The following is a 19,407-nucleotide window of genomic DNA, read 5'->3' on the forward strand; positions in this document are numbered from 1 at the left end:
CTAATCATTATCATTTAACAGATCAGCCGCCCGTCAGCCAGGCATGAACCATGGCTGGGAAGGCAAACGCAACGGGGCTTGTCAGAGGTGAGGAGCGGTGCATTCCAGGTATCTGCCAGGTACATACTGGGTATTTGCTCGAATAAAGTGTGTCGCAGCAGTAAGTACTTTGGGGTAAACACCACCAGGGTGTGGACACGGTGTTGGTGCACGGTGTGGGGGTATGGCCCTGCAAGGCCTGAGTGGTTCTGTTATTATCATTATTATTCATACGCGCTCAGTAAACTTTTTATACCATACCAGTGTGAATTACTTATATAGTGTCCTGCAAGGGGTTATTCCACACTTTTAGGATCCCATGTAGTTGGAGGCGCTGTCACCAGATGGATACGTACACCCCAGGTTCCCAGCAGTGGAGGTTCAGGCCTCCTGTGATCCTGTAGGGAACCGGGGGTCATGCCGCTCTCGGCGTGCTCTCGCCTTATCTCCCTCGAAATCCACGATACCTGCTCCCGGCGGCATGTCCTCGGGACCCACGCCTGCTCTTAGCAGAGCTATCCGCAGGCGTGCACCCAGCTCTCTGCTGAGGACAGAGGTGGAGGGTCCCACCTCCAGTTTGCTCTCGCAAAACGCCCAGCATCAGCACGCAGCACATGCCCGTGACGCATGCACAGCGCACACACGCTCCTCGCCAATTATTTCATCATGCAACTTAGCCAGCACCAGTCTTCTGCATCTTTTCCCATTCTCCGTTTGCGCTGAGGACGCACCTCCACTCGACCTCTCCGCTCATTGGTACCTCTCCCTCATATATGCTCAGCTGTGCCACTGGCACATTGGCTGAGCATAATCATAGTTGCGGGGTGTTTACCTCTTCTCTGCCTCCACAGTCTTGCCTTGTCTTGTTGTTCCTCGTTCTTTGTACCGACCCGGCTTCATTTTTGGACTCTGCTCTTCCGTACTCCTGACCCTGGCTATCTACGACAATCTGCACCTCTCCAACCCTGACCTCGGCATCCGTACAATGTCCATTCTCCTCTCTCCAACCCGACCTCGGCTAATAGTACCCGCAACGATCCGCACCTCTCCATCCCAGACCATGGCAAGTATACCGACTATCCATACCTCTCCAACCCTGACCTTGCTACCTCGACAAACCTACACTCCAGACGCGCTCTCGTAGCTGTGGGTGGCATTCTACTCATTCCCAACTCAGCCCCGTGGTCCCGTCTTGTTTGTGGTGAGCACAACGTGACAGAGCCACAGGTAAAGCTCCACACACACAGTAGCTGCCAAATCTCCCAGGGGGTGGGGGAAAATGCGCTACATACTGTAAATATAAAGGTTGATAAACTCATCTGAAATTAAATACAGTAGTCTGCTTATTATACTACTTCACTAGATTAGTTGATTCAACTATTCATTGTTAAATCTGTTAGAAAAAGACAAATCTATAATAACACCTTAACTACTTTGTTTGAATTATTTGGTAATTCTTTCTATAATTTAAAATTAATTTTCCTGATATCATACCCCAGTGAGATCTCCATGTGCTTTTTATATTTTTGATAATTGGATGTGCATCTGGGTAAAAGTGCTACAGTATTTTGCAACACCTCTTTGGATTTAAAAAACATAAAGGTGGAGGGGAGGCAGACTTTCAGAGATAGGAATAAAGCAACATGACTTATTTTATACATATTTTGATATTCTTTTTTCATAGATATTATACCATTGGAGCATAGCAGGCACAGAGCACCTTCTAGTTATTTTGGAAGAAATAGCAAATACAACAAATAACATTTTGGTATAATTTTAATTTGTATGTATCTACTTTCATAAGCAATCAAGTGTAGAAGCAGCTACAGCATCTGAACTTACCATAAATCCAGTCCATTCTGGTATATTAAATAATTCTGATGTAATGTCTAACATAGAAATCACCTGACTATTAAGCCTTTTAAAATCACAAGCTGTCGTGGCTAAGCTCTGGTAATGAGAACCAAAAGCATAACACAGAAAAGGGAAAATGTTAATGTATCAATAATTATAAATTACACTTGCAGCTTAACTGTGCTAAAATATATATGACACATCATGCACAAGAAAAAGTCTAGCATTTTCTTTTATTTACATATGCAATACATTAAAACAGCATGTGTTCTCATTTGTAGTTCAGTACTACATTTGCAGTGGGGAAGCATGCTTTACAATGCATTAAATTACGAGTGTTTATTAATATGCTAAGTAGGTTACAGTAAATTGGCTCATGTAGTTACATCGCCCAAATCCTCATGAATAATCAGTTGGGCACATTGTGATACAAAATGTTCATATAAAGTGATTCTAGTCTTCCACACTGTCAAAGAAAAGTGTCTGGTTTTTTTTATTGGACACCTATAACCACCTTTTCTTCCCATACACGTAAGGCTAGAAAAATAAGACACTAGCCAGTCTATTCAAATTACAGTATGACATAGTTATTCAAGTAAAGCACAGAAACACAGTGTACATTGGTGAATTCCATCCTCCATTAACTGGCCGTGAATGTTTCTTGTGAAGTTGCACATGTAAGATAATGAACAAATACACGTGTTACTTAAAGATTGTATTGTTCTGTAGGTACACCACTGTGCATGCATGCTCTATACCACTTCAATAGAACACACAGCTGTTCCATGGAATTATTGCACATGTGCAAAGGATCGACAACACAAAGAATTGAAGGAAAAGCAGAAGTTACCTTAATGTTACAATACTGATGTTCTGTGTCACTGGATGTGTTTGCTAGACAAAGAAGATGTTGATGTAGAGATCCTGCAAACCAAAGATGAAAACAATGGTATAAGTACAGCGTTGCATGAAACCAACAACATTACTTACATTTAACATAATATATAACATTACTGCATACCCAGTGTACTCTAGTTCTTCTAGTATAACCCCCCAACAAATAATTTAAAAAGTTATTTCTTTAATTTCATGGTTCTGTCAGTTTTAGGGGTGTATTCTAGTAGCTTCGATAAGTGACTCGTCGAGCATTTTGAGCACTTCTCGAACGAGTTTGCATATGTAGCTATTCAGAAAGCTTCAATAACATGCCAAACTCGCTCAAGAAGTGCTTCTTCCTGATCGGTAATACTCCCGCACAGACAAACAGTGTGGGAGCTCAAAAAATGTCCAAATTTGCATTTTTTTAAATATACTCAATTCTAGTAGATCCGATATTCACATCGCAGCTGCAACTCTCAAGCAACTCACAGGTTCTCATCTCGCCACCTCATTGGTGGCGAGATAGGATCCAGGATGTGGCTCAGCAGAAAAAAAATATTTTTACTGCATTAGATTAGAGCTGGGAGTCTCTGGAGCTGCTCCGCATTAATTTTTATTTATAAAAAATGTTTTACCAGGAAATAATACATTGAGAGATACCTCTCGTTTTCAAGTATGTCCTCGGCACAGAGTTATAAAAAATACATGGTTACAACAAAAGAACAGGGTTATACAGTCACTTCAGACATTTCATGGACAGATAAAGTAAGAAAATTGGGTACAGGGGATAAAGGGCTTGTGAGTTTCAGAAAGAAAAAGAGCAGCTTTAACATCAACTAACATCAGCGAAGGGCAGCAAACGGCTCACGCCCTTTGGCTGCGCCAAAGGCTGAGCGCCTTTGGGGCAACGCAGATGTACGCTGGAGTGGGTGAGGTTGAATCTGATGCATCTGTGAACAAAAAGATCTTTTCTTTGTGTCCCCTTGGCTCATTAACATTCCAGTGGGTGGGGATGCCGATTCAACAAAGAACAAGCACATGTTAACCCTTAGCACGCTTGTCCTGTGCAGAAGGGAGTAGTTCTTGGGGGGGGCCATCAGGCTGTGCGCCTATGGGGCAACGCAGATGTACGCTGATCCGCAGTCCCTCAATGTCCAGGTACCCTCATTCCCGCAATGTTATACATTGGAGGGGAGGTGTTCCCTACCTGTCTTCTGGGTTAGGGGGGATTCCGATGTCTCCCATGTGAAGCTTGAGTCAGATTTGGGCGGGAGGCGGGAGGTGGCAGCTGGTGCACATCAGGTGGTCTCCAGCACCAGAGACACCCCTCTCTCATTGGTCATGCTCTCCCACATATGCTCAGCTCTATCACTTGCACTTTGGCTGAGCATAGTTCCAGTTAGAGCTGTTCTCCCACTTCCTGGTTCCTTGTCCTGCCTTGCCTTGTCTCCTAGCTCCTTGCTTCAGATTGACCTCCTGTGTACCGACCCAGCTATTACTGTGGACTCTGCACTCCTGGCTTACCGACCCGGCTTACCTCTGACCTTCCGCATCTCTCCAATTCTGACCACAGCTTATGGACCTCTAAGCTTCTACTGGCTCCAAACGCTGACCACGGCTAAACGGACACTGACCATTCTACCGGCTCCTACCTCAGACCTCTGCAAGTACCTTACCATTCTACTCTTTCCAATTGTGACCCAATTGCCTGATCACCCACACTCCAGACGTGCCTCCGTGGCTGTGGGTGGCGTTAATACCCATTCCCACCTCAGTACCGGGGTCCCACCTTGTTTGTGGTGAGCATAGCATTACATTACTATTGCAAGGTGATGAAGCAGTTAACCCATTCTGCTACCCACTTGGTAGGCCTAAACACCCACCATTGGACAAATACCACCATCACCCACCCCCTCTACAACCAATAAATATTAAAATACAATACAAACAACAATACTAGCCAATACACACATTGATTGCCTGTGCGGTTACCTATGCATTCAATGGGAGCTCAGAAAACCCCAATAGCAATAAATGGGCACACTACTACCCACCATATCTACCCACAACATTGCCCCCCCCTAAAACATACATTATAGTAATGGGCAAAACCCCTATTATCCAGATCTGGATAAAAGTTAATTTGCCCTCTAAAAATAAAACAGTATCCAGACAGAATAAAATATATTAAAGTTGGACATACCCCTGCCAGGATGAAGGCTGCCCTCATCCTCATCACAGTCATCTGCGTCCTCCTCCAACCTCCATTTGCAGCAATATTAAAATAAAAAATGAACTAATGGCCTTTAATTCCTTAATTACCTAGCAGTTAGTAACTGCTATAGTAATTAGGAGGTTAACCCGCTGATACCCACCCGGGAGGCCTAACCACCCTCTCCAGAGCAACTATTCCACCACCCCCTCTACCCTCATAACAACACATACAAATGGGCAAAGGTACAAGTAGCCAAAAATGGCTAATAGCACATTTGCCCATGTGTTTGCAAAACAAAAGAAATACACAATCAAATAACATTGGCATAGCAGTACAAAACATTACACTTGCCAATAAACCCATTGATTGATTGTCACTGTGGTTAACCATGCCTACAATATGGACATGGATTGCCACAATGACAATGAATAGGCAACCTAACAAAAAAGAATCACAAAATAAAGCATATAACATTTATATAAAAACAAGCATTGGACAAAAAACTAATTGATTGTTACTATGGCAAACCATGCCCACAATATGGGAATGGATTGCCACAATGGCAATGAATGGGCAAGCTAAAAAAAAACCCATAGCACACAATACAATACGTAACAATTAAATAAAAACAAGCATTTGCGAAAAATGCATTGATTGTCACTGTGCTAGCTATACCCAGAAAGGGGCATAGACAAGCACATTGCCATTCAATGAGCAACCTAAAAAAAATAAAAATTAAAAGACAATCAATGCGTTTCTTACCTTTGCCAGATTCACCCTCATCCTATTGCGGCACCAACTCTTGACCCTCCTCGTAATTCTCAATAGACTAATGCGCAGAAATCCATGATCCTCTGTTGATTGAAGATGAGTCTGCCCTCTCTCAGACTAAACAAACCTACTTTTCATACCTGTGATGGTAGCTTTGAGACAGGCTATTAATAATACACACCAAATATAACTGGGTTGAACTGAACGAGACTTAGATATGATAAAATATAATTTATTCCTTGAAAAAGGTGAACACAACAGATTATACAAATAACAGACAAAATATGGACACTCACTTAAGATGGAAATTATGAAATAGTCAGAAATCGTGACTAGCAGTTCATACAGCAATCTTGAAAATCACAAAGACACGAAAGACAATAGCCATAGGCTGAGCCTGGTTCTTATACAATTATTTCCCCTTGTGTTCAACCTAAACCCAGCCCATCTCATAAATCAGTGGTGAGGTTGACAGTTTTCTCCAGAGAAAAACTCCTCCCACTCAAGGACGTTTAAAAACTATTTTTCCTATCTAAATAACTTCATAACTTCAGTTCAGTGTTACTTACGGACACGCGAAACATATTAATACATTCCGGCACACATGACGCTCCCAATAAGACTAAATATTACCGTGTAATATTAAAATTAAGAGAGATATTAATATCTGTCTCTTAGGACCTGCTAGACATCATGTGTCTGTAATCGTTATTTGCGGCTCGGTCCCCCGGTTACACATATGTAATTTTTAGCATGTTCAGCCGAGGACATCTCATGGTATTCTTATATTTAATAAGGTCACTCATTCTGATATCTCCTTGGGTAACCGCACCCCTGGCCCCCATAACCCCTGGTCAATAAATCTTTTGAAGCAGGGACTCCTGTGTAGAGAACATTTGTCACAGGTGCAAGATTTCACACCCAATGCCCCAGACATGGGCCTAGCTGTCTCTACCAGCAAGATGTGTTAACATACACCAAACCCCCTCTGTACTTTTCACACCCAACTTCAATCAAGCCTGTTGAAGCCCAGATATTTCTGAAAAGACACCACATATTTGTATTTTCCTAAACTGCAGCTCATTAACCCCTTAAGCCCCAGTGTGTGTGTGTGCAGACACTGGCACAGAAACAATACATTTATACAGGGGAATAAACAGTTGGATGGATGAAGCAAGGCAAAAACACATTACTGGACCTCAGTCCAGTTAACCCCTTGCTTCCCAGATGAGAGTAGAGGGTGGCCAAATGGGGTGTAACCCCTTTAATCCCTGGCCAAATCCCCTCTCTCTTGACACCTTCCCTGCTCAATGGGTGCCTGGTGCCCCAGCTGCCTTCCCTGGCACTGGGACACCACTGGCGTCCTTGAAGCACTCTATAAGTCCTGAGGGGTTGGCCTGGCAAAATTGTCCTCCGGCATTGTCCTGGCCACAGTGGATAGTGAAGTCCAAATCCTGCTGAGCAGGGCTCCACCGTGGCCATCGGGCACTCTCCTTTGCCTCCCTCTGCCCTCCACCCCGTGCCTGGTGAACCAAGTCCATGGTGAAGGGGCATCCCTGCAGACCAGACTGCATTCTGCTCTGAGAATGGCATGTCTCTGCATCAGCGAGAGACCAGCTATCAAGCACAGACCGTTGCTTTCCTGTTAACCAAGTCTGGGAAAGAGCTATGTCCCTATCCTGTAGAAACCCTACCTGCCCTGGCCCTGTGCCCACCAGTAGCTGCTCCGCTATACCCTTGCCTCTCCTCCCTGGCTCTAGGGCAGTCCCCACCCCGAGTGCATCATATATGGAATCCAGAAACCCCCTGCGGTGCTGACTGGGACAAGGCAATCTCCCAGTATCCTGTACTGGGGTCCCTGGTACCCAGGTGCTTTGTCCCTGCCCTCTCAAAACTGAAGGCCAGGAAACAAGCACCTTCTACTGCCACTGCTGCTAGGGCCAGCATCACTCCTCTCCCCTCCACTGTGCTGCCCTTCCTCCCTGTAGCTACCCTTGGCTGCCCTGGGGACAGAACCCCCTGCTGTACCCCCCTAGCTCTGGCTACTGCTCCTGGCTGCCTACTTACCCACAGCCCCACCTCTGGGAACCCTGGGGAATCTGTCAGGGGGGTCACTCCTGGCCAGTCAGAACAAGGGACCTCCTGCCTACCTAGCCCATCTCTAGCTTCTGCCAGCTGCCTGACACCCCACGGACCTCCTCTCTCCTCCTGCTCCATGGTGTCTCCCTGTCTAGCCTCCCCTAGGCCTGGCACCTCAGCCCCGACTGATGACTCCTGCTGCTTACCTCCCTGCAGCCCGCCTGCACTCTGCTCCCCCCTAGGCAATCCTAACCCAGACACTGGAACTACCTGAGTGCACCTACCTCCCAGACCATGTCTTCCCCTAACCAGGGATGAGCTCAGGGGCACCTGTCCAGATGCAACCGCCTTATCTCTTGGCTGGCAGGTATCCCTGGGGTGGCACAAGCTTGCCACTGCCCATGATACCCCCAGCCCATAGCCAGGCTGCAACAGGGGGTTGCTGATCTGAGGAACCCCCTGCAGCTCTGCCAGGGTAATGGGGAACTCTAGCTGCCATACCTGCTGCTTTCCCTCCCTGGCTACCACTAGCCCTTCATCTCCCACTGAGATCTGATGCTGGCTACCTACCTGCAGCCTTCCCTCACTCCGCTCCTCCCTAGCTAATCCTAACCTGAATCCTAGGGACACCTGAGTGAGGCCATCTCCCTGCCACTGCCTCCCCATTACCGGAGAGGAGCTCAGGATTGCTGGTGCAGATGCACCCACCTTAGCTCCTGGCCGGTAGGTAACCCTGGGGTGGTCTAACTTTGCCACAACCCCTGATACCTCCAGCCCATAGCAAGTTGCAACAGTGGGGCTCTTAACTGAGAGTCCCTGTGCTGCTCCGCCAGGGTAATGGGGAAATCTGGATGGCTCCCTTGCTGCCTTCCCTCCCCGGTTCCATACTGGCCCACCGAACCCTCTCCAAGGCAATCCTACCATAGAGCTGGGTGCTAACGGGGCTAGCCCCTCTCCCTGAAGCTGTGCCCCCATTACCAGAGGTGAGCTCAGGGTTGCTGGTGCAGATGCACCCACCTTAGCTCCTGGCCGGTAGGTAACCTTGGGGTGGTCTAACTTTGCCACAACCCCTGATACTTCCAGCCCATAGCAAGGCTGCAACCGTGGGGCTCTTAACTGAGAGTCCCTGTGCTGCTCCGCCAGGGTAATGGGGAAGCCTAGCTGCCCTACAAGCTGCCCTTCCTTCCCCTCCCCTGGTACCCCTATCTCCTGTCACCCCCCGGTCACCCCTATAGTGAAACATCAGGGTACAGTTAAAGGAAAAAATAAGTCAGGGTTAGTCTGCGACTTGGTCTGGCTTACCTCGCTGGTCCCCGCAGAGACCGCCGCCTTCATTGGTCCCGATTGCAGGGGGACTGGAGTGGCCGCTGCCGGCATACTCTAGGCCGGGCAGCAACGGGCCGCTGCCGCAACAGCGCCCGGGCTTGGTTCAGGTAAAACGGTGCAGGACAAGGGTCCCAGGTCTTTGTGGAGAAACACGGCTCACGCCAAACCAGGTAAAATAACTCCCTCCCGCAATCCCTGTCCCTCCCCCCACTCAGAAAGGGGCGAGCCCAGGGTAGCTAATCAACATGCACAAGTCTAACCCACGCTGACTCTTCTCTGTCTTTGACTCTCTACTCAAACCACCCTCAGCTGCCTCTTCTTCTTCCTCCATCACACCTCAAGACTTTGCTGACTATTTTAAGGAAAAGGTGGAATCCATTTGTCAGAACATCCCATCTGTTGCCTCCTCCCATCCTACACTGCTTCCTAACTCTCCTCCTGCCTTCCTTGACTCTTTTTCCACTGTCTCAGAAGAGGATGTGTCACTGCTGATCTCCTCTTCTCCCTCTACCACTTGCCCTCATGACCCCATTCCTCCCATCTCCTAAAACATCTTGTTCCAACTATAACCCCTATGTTCACATACATATTTAACACATCCCTCTGCTCTGGTACCTTTCCCTCCTCCTTTAAACATGCAACCATAATACCATTACTCAAAAACAGCAAGCTTGACCCTACCTGTTTTTCTAGCTATCGACCGGTCTCCCTCCTGCCTTTTGCCTCCAAACTCGTGAACGTCCTGTATTCTCTCACCTGCTCCACTTTCTCAACACCCATTCTCTCCTTGACCCTCTACAATCTGGCTTCCGCACTGCTCACTCGACTGAAACAGTCTTCATTAAAATAACTAATGACCTCCATGCTGCCAAAGACAGAGGTCATTACCCACTGCTCATATTACTCGACCTCTCTGCAGCATTTGATACTGTGGACCACCCTCTTCTCCTTCACATTCTCCATACTCTTTGTATTTGTAACAAAGTTCAATCCTGGATCTCCTCTTACCTCTCCCATCGTACTTTCAGTGTGTCTTCTGCTAACACCTCCTCCTTCATAGATCTCTCTGTGGGGTGCCGCAGGGTTCTGTCCTGGGGCCTCTTCTCTTTTCTCTGTACACACTTTCCCTAAGTGACCTAATCACAACCTTTGGGTTTAAATATCACCTCTATGCTGACAACACACAAATTTACTTTTCAACCCCTGACCTTATACCAGCTGTACAGACCAAAGTCTCAGAATGCCTCTCTGCTATATTATCCTGTATGGCCCTCCGCCGACTTAAACTTAATATGACAAAAACAGAACTCCTCATACTTCCTCCCAAACCTGGCCTTACTAAATCCTTCCACATTATTGTTGGAAATACCATCATTCACCCAGTAGCCCAAGCACGCTGCCTAGGGGTCACACTCGACTCCTCTCTCACATTCTAATCTCACATTCAAAACGTTTCTAAAACTTGTCGCTTTTTCCTCCGCAATATCACAAAGATACGCCCTTTCCTCTGTTACTCAACTGCTAAAACTCTGACTCAGGCCCTCATTGTCTCACGTCTCGATTACTGCAACCTCCTGCTGTCCGGCCTTCCTACCTCTCACCTGTCTCCCCAACAATCTATCCTCAACACTGCGGCCAGAATCATTCTACTTTTTCCTAAATCTGTCTCAGCGTCTCCCCTGCTGAAATCACTCTCCTGGCTTCCTATCAAAATTCTGTATTACACATGCAATTCTCCTCCTCACTTTTAAAGCTTTACATTCTTCTGCTCCTCCTTACATCTCAGCCCTAATTTCTCGCTATGCACCATCCCGACTCTTGCGTTCTGCTCAAGGATGTCTTCTCTCTACCCCCTTTGTATCTAAAGCCTTCTCCCACCTTAAACCTTTCTCACTGACTGCTCCACATCTCTGGAATGCCCTTCCCCTTAATACCCGACTAGCACCTTCTCTATCCACCTTTAAGGCCCACCTTAAGACACACTTGCTTAAAGAACATATGAGTAGCCCCGTAAATATTATTAGACACATGATGCATAGAGCCTCGCCCCCAGCAGAAGCACTTACCAAAATTCCCCCCTCCTGTCTCTGTACATTCCTCCTACATACCAATTAGATTGTAAACTCATCGGAGCAGGGACTCCTCTTCCTAAATATTACGTTTATGTCTGAAGCACTTATTCCCATGAACTTTTATTTATATTATTTGTTATTTATATGATTACCATGTGTATTACTACTGTGAAGCGCTATGTACATCAATGGCGCTATACAAATAAAGATATACAATACAATACAATGAGTCATCGCTGTGTTCTTGAGATCTTCCTTCTTTTCTTCTTTCTTTTCTTCTTCTCTTCTTTGTAATCCAAAGGGTCCATATGTTGTTCTGAAGACTTTATGCTCAAAAGAGACAAACAGGCCTTATATAAGGCCTGTGACGTCACATTTGACTGTTACATGCTACACCCCAATAAGATTGCTTGGTGTACGTGTGACAGCTTCCATTGTTTTAAGGATGTGATGTCATTAAAAAGGGAGGGAAGCCAGGCAATCAGGTAGAATATGCTTCCCTCCCTTTAACATGACGTCACTTTTGGAGAAAAATATGGAAGCCATCACATGGTACACAACCAATCGGATTGGTAGAATACCATCTAATGCCTTTCCATTGTTTTAGTAATGTGACATCATTAAAGACAACGGGAGGCATGCTACCAGATTGGCTATCATCCCTCCTTTATTGATGATGTCACAGCAATCAAAAAAAGGAGAGGCATCAGATAGTATATCTAGCAATCTGATTGGTTGGTGTACCATGTGATGGCTTCCATTTTTTTCAGAAGTGCTCTCATCTTAAATGGAGAGAAGCATATGCTAAACTGAAAAAATTGCATGGTTTACCACAGTTATAATCAATTGGTTTATTGTCCAATGCTTGTTTTTATTTAAATGCAATGTGTTTTATTGTTCTTTTTTTTAGGTTGCCCATTCATTGTCATTGTTTCAATGTGTGCATGGTTTACCACAGTCACAATCAATGGGTTTATTGGCAAGTGTAATGTACTGTACTGTTATGCCAATGTTATTTTACTGTGTATTTATTATGTAATGGGCAAATGTGCTATTAGCCATTTTTGTCCACCAGTACCTTTTCCCATTTGTATGTGTGGTGATGGGGGTGTAGGGAGTGAGGGTAGGGTAGTTGCCTTGGGGACGGTGGTTAGGCCTCCTGGTGGGTATCGGAGGGGGGGGGGGTTAACACTTGAATTACTATAGCGGTTAGTGGCCAGTAGTTTTTTTATTATTTTAATGTTGCTACCCACGGAGGACAAGGAGGACGCAGATGACGGTGATGAGTATGAGGGCGGCCATTATCCTGGCAAGGGTAAATCCAACTGTAATTTACTTTATGTTGTCTGGATAATGTTTTATTTTTAATAGGAAAATTAGCTATTATCCTGATCAGGATAATAGTGATTTTGCTCATTACTGTACTGTATGTGTTTGGGGGGGGGGTAGAGTGGGTGGGTAGCAGGGTTGTTGTATTTTTTTTTTTTTATAACTTTCTTTTATTGGTTTTTCAAAGATATTACATACAAGTATCATATTGGTACCATTCAATAATTTGCTTGACAAACAACAGCTAGACAGACGTGGGAGGGGTAGACGCGACATTGTTGGGGAAGTGGGGAGGGGTACTAGGGGTGGAGGGGGGGGAAGGGAAGGTGGCGCTGAGGCGGTAGCTTTGTTCTTTTCCTTTGCTCATCTCCACATGGCACTGTATACTCCGATTGATCAGTGTTTGTATCGCTCATGACTCGGTTTTAGGAGGAGGGTCAATTAGATCGCCTTGGCCTATTTTTTAAGCTTAGTTTTGGCGTCATATCTCCTGCTTTTTTGTTCCGTCTTTGAAGGAGAACCCATCTGTCACTATTAAAGCCAGACGGCGGCATTGCTCATCCCTGGAATATCTGTCTGTGCCAACCATAGCGACCAGACTTTTTGGAAATTTGTGCCAGTGTCGTTTACCAGACTTGTCAACTTCTCCATCTGGCAAGCGAACCAAATTCTGTTCCGGATTTTATCTATTGATGGAATTGTGTTCTGGTTCCACAGTGCTGCGGTCTCGCACCTCATCGCCGTGGCAAAATGTGTTATTAATTTGTTGCCCGATCTAGAGACCTCATCCGTGGGCTTACCTAGCAGGAACACCCATGGGTCCAGCTGAATTTTGAGGCCTAAAAATATCCTCTGAAGCCAATCTCTAATTTGTGTCCAGACAGGAGTGAGTCGTGGACAAGACCACAGCATATGCACCAGATCTCCCCGTTCCCCGCACTGTCTGAGACAGAGCGGGGAAGCACCCGCGACAAATTTTGCCAATCTAACTGGGGTGAGATACCACCTCATTAGTACCTTATATTAGTTCTCCTTCAATGTCGTACATATCGAGCTACTGGCCGCAGCCTTGAAGATTGCTGTCCAGTCATCGTCTTCTAATGGTCCTGTCAAGTCCGTCTCCCATTGTGCCATGAACCTGGTTTTATGTGAGCTGTCAATGTCTACCCTGACCACCTCTCTGTAAAGAGCAGAAATGAGTCCCCGCGTATCGGTTCCCCGATCACAGAGCTTCTCAAAATTGGTTAGAGGCGGCCTATTCGGGTGTTTGGTATAGAATGCCCGGACCTGGAGGTATCTAAGATATTCAGTGTTAGGTAGGTCCGTTTCTGACTGAATTAGGTCGAATGGTTTAATCGTGTCGCGCCCCTCCAGGTCTTTTAATCTTCGCAACCCCAATCTCTGCCAACGTATAAAGTTCTTATCAATCAGCCCTGGGGCAAAGTCTGGATTTCCGTATAGGGGAGTCATCAGAGTGTGTTTTGAGGTTAATGAGTGATTATTTTTGGCCGTATCCCAGACCGAGAGCGAGTTAAGCACAGAGGTCAGCGGATCTCTGAGATCTTTTAATCTAGATTTAGGATACCAAATTAGGTCCTTAAGCTCTAGCGGGGCGCATACCTCCCTCTCCAGTGCCAGTCATCGCCTCTGCTCCGGATCACCATGCCATTGAGTAATTTGGCATAGTTGTGCCGCTTTATAGTATGCCATCAAACTCGGTACTGCTAAGCCTCCAGTTTCCCTAGGTCTTTGCATAATTGACATTTTTGCCCGCGGTGTTTTGTTTTTCCAAATGAATCTTGTAACTGCATTCTGCAGGTCTTTAATGTCCGATCTCACTACGGGTATCGGAAGAGATGGAACAGGTACAGTATCCAAGGGAGGAGGTTCATTTTCACACAATAGATTCTGCCATTCCAGGATATACCGTACTCGGACCAGTCCTTTAGTTCCTTCGTGAGGGCTCTTAATAACCTCGGATAGTTCTCTTGATATAGATTGGAGCCATGTTTGGTAAGATAGATCCCTAAATATTTAATAGCCTTGGACTGCCACTTAAACTGGAAGTTAATTTCCAGTAATTTCTCTGTTTCCTTTGGGATGTTTAAATTTAGTGCCTCTGATTTAGCTTGATTTATTTTAAAACCAGAGATTCTACTAAATTTTTCCAGTAGAGCAAACAGATTGGGCAGCGAGGTAAGCGGTTTCGTCAGAGACAAAATGATGTCATCTGCATATAGAGCTATTTTATGCTCTTGGGAGTGGATTTGTATTCCCGAAATATCGGGACTGCGACGTATGTGAGCCGCTAGCGGTTCGACGCATAGGGCGAACAACAGGGGCGAGAGTGGGCATCCCTGTCTGGTCCCGCTTTCGATTTTAAACAACTCTGATGGGAAACCCTGATGTACCACCCAGGCAGTCGGAGTTGTATATAATGCTTTTATTGCCCCTAAGATTTTACCTCTGAACCAAAATGCTCCAAGCGTGGACTCCATGTATGGCCAGTCAATCCTGTCAAAGGCTTTCTCTGCATCTAAACTTAGCACTATACCACGGACCCCGTTGGCATTGATGTAATTAATTATATCTATTATCCTTCTAGTGTTGTCGGCCGCTTGTCTATCTCTAATAAAGCCAAGCTGGTCCGGGTGGATAAGCCTTGGCAGGATCCCGCTCAATCTATTGGCCAGTAATTTGGAGTATATCTTAACATCCGAATTGATTAAGGAGATCGGCCTATAGCTTTGACAGTTTGTGGGATCCTTGTCCTTCTTATGAATTATAGATATCGACACCTGGAGCATCTGTTCCGAAAAGGGTTCCCCCGCCAAGACTCCGTTAAATAACTTGAGCATGGGCGCTGCCAGAACCCCGACACATTTTTTGTAGTATAAATTAGAGATCCCGTCGGGTCCTGGGGCTTTAGAGGGTTTTAGATTCTTAATGACCGCGGTCAGTTCCTCCAGAGTGAAATCAGTCTGAATTGCCTCGCGCTCCAGTCTGTTCAGCCTAGGAAGGGATGCCTCCTTTAAGAAGGTCTGTAATAATTTGTTCGTTTTACGGTTGTGTGTTACCTTCTCCCCATTATAGAGCTGTTCATAAAAAAGTCTAAACTCTTCCACTATGCGTTTAGGGTTGGAGGACATCTCCCCCGATTTAGTTTTAATGGCCTGTATGTTATAACTTGGTTGCCTATTCCTGATCCTGTTAGCTAGCATAGTATCCGGTTTGTTGGCTTTCTCAAAGAATTTCCTCTTGGTCCAACTCATGTCTCTCTCAGCCTGGGATGTGAGGAGGAGGTAAGTTCTATCCTTACATCCTTCAGCTCCTTAAGAATGTCCCCTCTACCTGATCGGCTATGTAGTATAGAGAGCTCATGTAACCTCTTATATAGCTGTGTCAATTTTATTTCCCTCTGTTTTTTCCGTCTTGCTGCTAGGCTAATCAGCGTTCCTCGCATCGTGGCCTTATGGGCCTCCCACAGTGTTATATGGGAATCCACTGTGCCTGTATTCGTAACAAAGAATTGCCTAATCTCGTCTTTAATTGTCTGGGCTAATTCAGGGATCTTGATCAGGGACTCGTTTAGTTTCCAATTTGCCCCCGGGCTGATCGGCCTAATTTGCATGCATCGTAGCTCGATTGATGCGTGGTCCGACCATGAGATGTCATGGATTAGAGTGTCGGTGATTTGTGGGACCATTCTGCTCGATACAAAGAAGTGATCCAGTCTACTATAACTGTCATGTGGGTGTGAGTAAAATGTATAAGTGCGCTCGCCCGGGTGTTGTTCCCGCCAGATGTCTACCAGGCATCCTCTTCGTAGCCCTTCTATAAGAGCTGTTGCCCCTATTTGTCTTGTTTTTTCCTGTCTCGGGGATCTGTCTATTCGCGGGTCCAGGACCTTATTGAAGTCTCCCGCCAATATTATGTTGCCCACTGCCCATTGTTTGAGTTTAAGAAAAAATTCCTCAAAGAACTGAGGGTCGTGTTCACATGGGGCATATATACACGCCAGCGTAATTCTACATTGCTGTATCTGGCCCACCAGTATTATATAGAAAAAAACAGGCAATGGGGGAGCATGGGATTAAATAGGCATATAAAATGACTTTGAAAAGTTGTTAGAAGTCTTAATTGGTTACATGCAGTGGGGGATGGATTAGATACGCTTAAGTACTTACACGGCCATGTGTAAGTAAACACAATGATTGGTAACTTTCACAGGGCGAAATCTCTCTCTCCCAGCAGTGATGGATACTTGATATGGTGAAAGGGGATATAAAAATATATATGTATAACACTGTACTCACACGGCCCAGTGTGAGCAGTTGCAGGGATTCAGTTTCTTTTTGGGTTAATATTAACCCATCCACATCTGATGGTCAGCACAATGGGAGTCCCGTTGTTATTATTAATAAATTCATTTTATTTGACTATATACAAGTGAACCGTGCCTCACTCGTTTTCCCCTCCCACAAACCTTACACATCACAACACCGGGGGGGAGAGCCCATCTGACGACAAGAGAGTCCTGTGTTAATCTGGAACCTGAGGACAGCCCCCATTGTGCTGACCATCAGATGTGGATGGGTTAATATTAACCCAAAAAGAAACCGAATCCCTGCAACTGCTCACACTGGGCCGTGTGAGTACAGTGTTATACATATATATTATTATATCCCCTTTCACCATATCAAGTATCCATCACTGCTGGGAGAGAGAGATTTCGCCCTGTGAAAGTTACCAATCATTGTGTTTACTTACACATGGCCGTGTAAGTACTTAAGCGTATCTAATCCATCCCCCACTGCATGTAACCAATTAAGACTTCTAACAACTTTTCAAAGTCATTTTATATGCCTATTTAATCCCATGCTCCCCCATTGCCTGTTTTTTTCTATGTCTCTTTAAGGGCTCTGGATTAACCCTTTTTCTGGGGTGGAAGCAGAAGGGATTTTGTTGCTGGCTCAAAAAATTAGAGAGCCACAGTTGGTTTGACGGCTTCATTGTAAGCCTATCATTGTTTATTAACTCAAGGTAAGCGCCTGGTCTTTTCACACTACTACCACCAGTATTATATATCTGCCTCCTGGATTACGTTTTATTTTTTCCAGTTCAAACGGGACTTTGTTATGGAGTAAAATGGCAACTCCTTTTTTCTTTTCTTTGGCTGAGGCGAGATAGAACCTTCTAAAGTTTTTGTCTATAAACCCTGGGTTTTTGTTAGAATAATAATGCGTCTCTTGAAGAAACAGAACATCAATTTTCCTACGCTTAAAGTCTGCAAAGGCGATTCTGCGTTTTTGGAGGGAATTGAAACCCTTAACATTTTGTGATAAGAACCTTAGAGCCATGTTTGTGTGTGTAGTGAGTCTCTGTGGGTGCGGTGCATTTGCCTCCTACCCGTGCCTTGGATTTTCTGTGGCTGCCAGTAGCGGTGTTGCTGACCTCTTGACGTCGTGTGGCCTCCTGTTGGGGTACCTGAGGAGGGGGTGGGAAAACACAGAGGGAGATGACAGGGAACATATAACCCCGTAACAAGTACAGGGGAAACCACCTTGGTCCTAGCTGACCTGTGGTTTACTGCCTGGGAAGACCGCCAGTACTCTGGATACTCTCCTTTTTCTGTCCTGGATTGTGGGATGTTTACCAGATCACGGGTTCCCAGGTCTTTGGCCTGGCTGTAGCTTAAGGCCGCAGTCCAGCCCCAGGGGCACATGCCAACGGGTGGGGATAAAGGCAATCACCAGCCCCCCCCGCCGGCAGTGTTAACATTATCCTATGATAACAATATTCCTTAATCATCTAAAGTTTAAACTCAACTGTGTAATTAGTTAACTAGAGACTATCTCCTGATCTCAGTCGTTGTAGCTGTCTGACTTCTAACGACTACCATGTATTATCTACGCTATGATTTTTGTTAGACTTTTTTTTCCCCTCTCTTCCCCCCCTTTGTGTTCCCTCCTATATTCCTTATAATGTCCCCTCTGCTCCCCAGCCGGGGAATGCGCGCACCCCTCTGTGGATACCCACCTCCTTGCTTGGCGCATCTTTCGTCTGCCTCCTCCGATCTTCCGCATCAGACGTCTGTGCCTTTCCCTTCTTCCTGGTAGGCGCTGTCTCTGACGTCAGTTCCCCTGCGACGGGGCTCAGCAAAGGACCGCCTCCTGACATCCGCCGGATCCAGTGCGCATAACCGCCTGCGCGCAGCTGAAGAAGGAGGTGTGTCTCGGGGGTGGAGCTGAACGGAGCTCCCAGGTTTCACGCCCAAACTGCATCCGCCATTCTGATTTGGCGCTTCTTCATCAGCTCTTCCCGCGGATCTTACCGGGACGCCATTTTGGTAAGTATATGGAGTCTCTCTTCCCTTATTCCTTTTTTCCCCAGATTTCCTGTGTTTTTTAGCAGGGACTTTACCGCTTGGGCCCGGACCATCGGGGGGGGGGGGGGCTGGGGGGTAACACCAAAGCTCGTAGTCGTCAGGCAGCTTTTAGTGAGGGTGATAGTCTTTTTATTTGCGGAACAACAGGGGTGATAACAGTAACTCCTAGTTCTGCAAAAACTAGAAAACAGTCAGGAGACTTCTTCTTCAAGCAGGTCTTGAGGGTCTTGCTTTATCCTGACGATGGCCGGCTGGGGAGCCCACCTTCTCCCATTCTGCCTGCCTTGGGGGGCGTTCTACAGGGGCTTCGATCTGCAGCATATTCGGTATGTCCAGTCTTTTCAGGAACTCCTGAACATCCGATAGGTGTTTGAGGATATGAGACCGTCCGTGCTGCACCACAATCAGGGCGAAGGGAAAGGCCCATCTGTATTTTACGTTTTTGTCTCGTAAAA

The sequence above is a fragment of the Ascaphus truei genome, chromosome 4, assembly GCF_040206685.1.
Source record: "Ascaphus truei isolate aAscTru1 chromosome 4, aAscTru1.hap1, whole genome shotgun sequence".
NCBI lineage: Eukaryota > Metazoa > Chordata > Amphibia > Anura > Ascaphidae > Ascaphus > Ascaphus truei.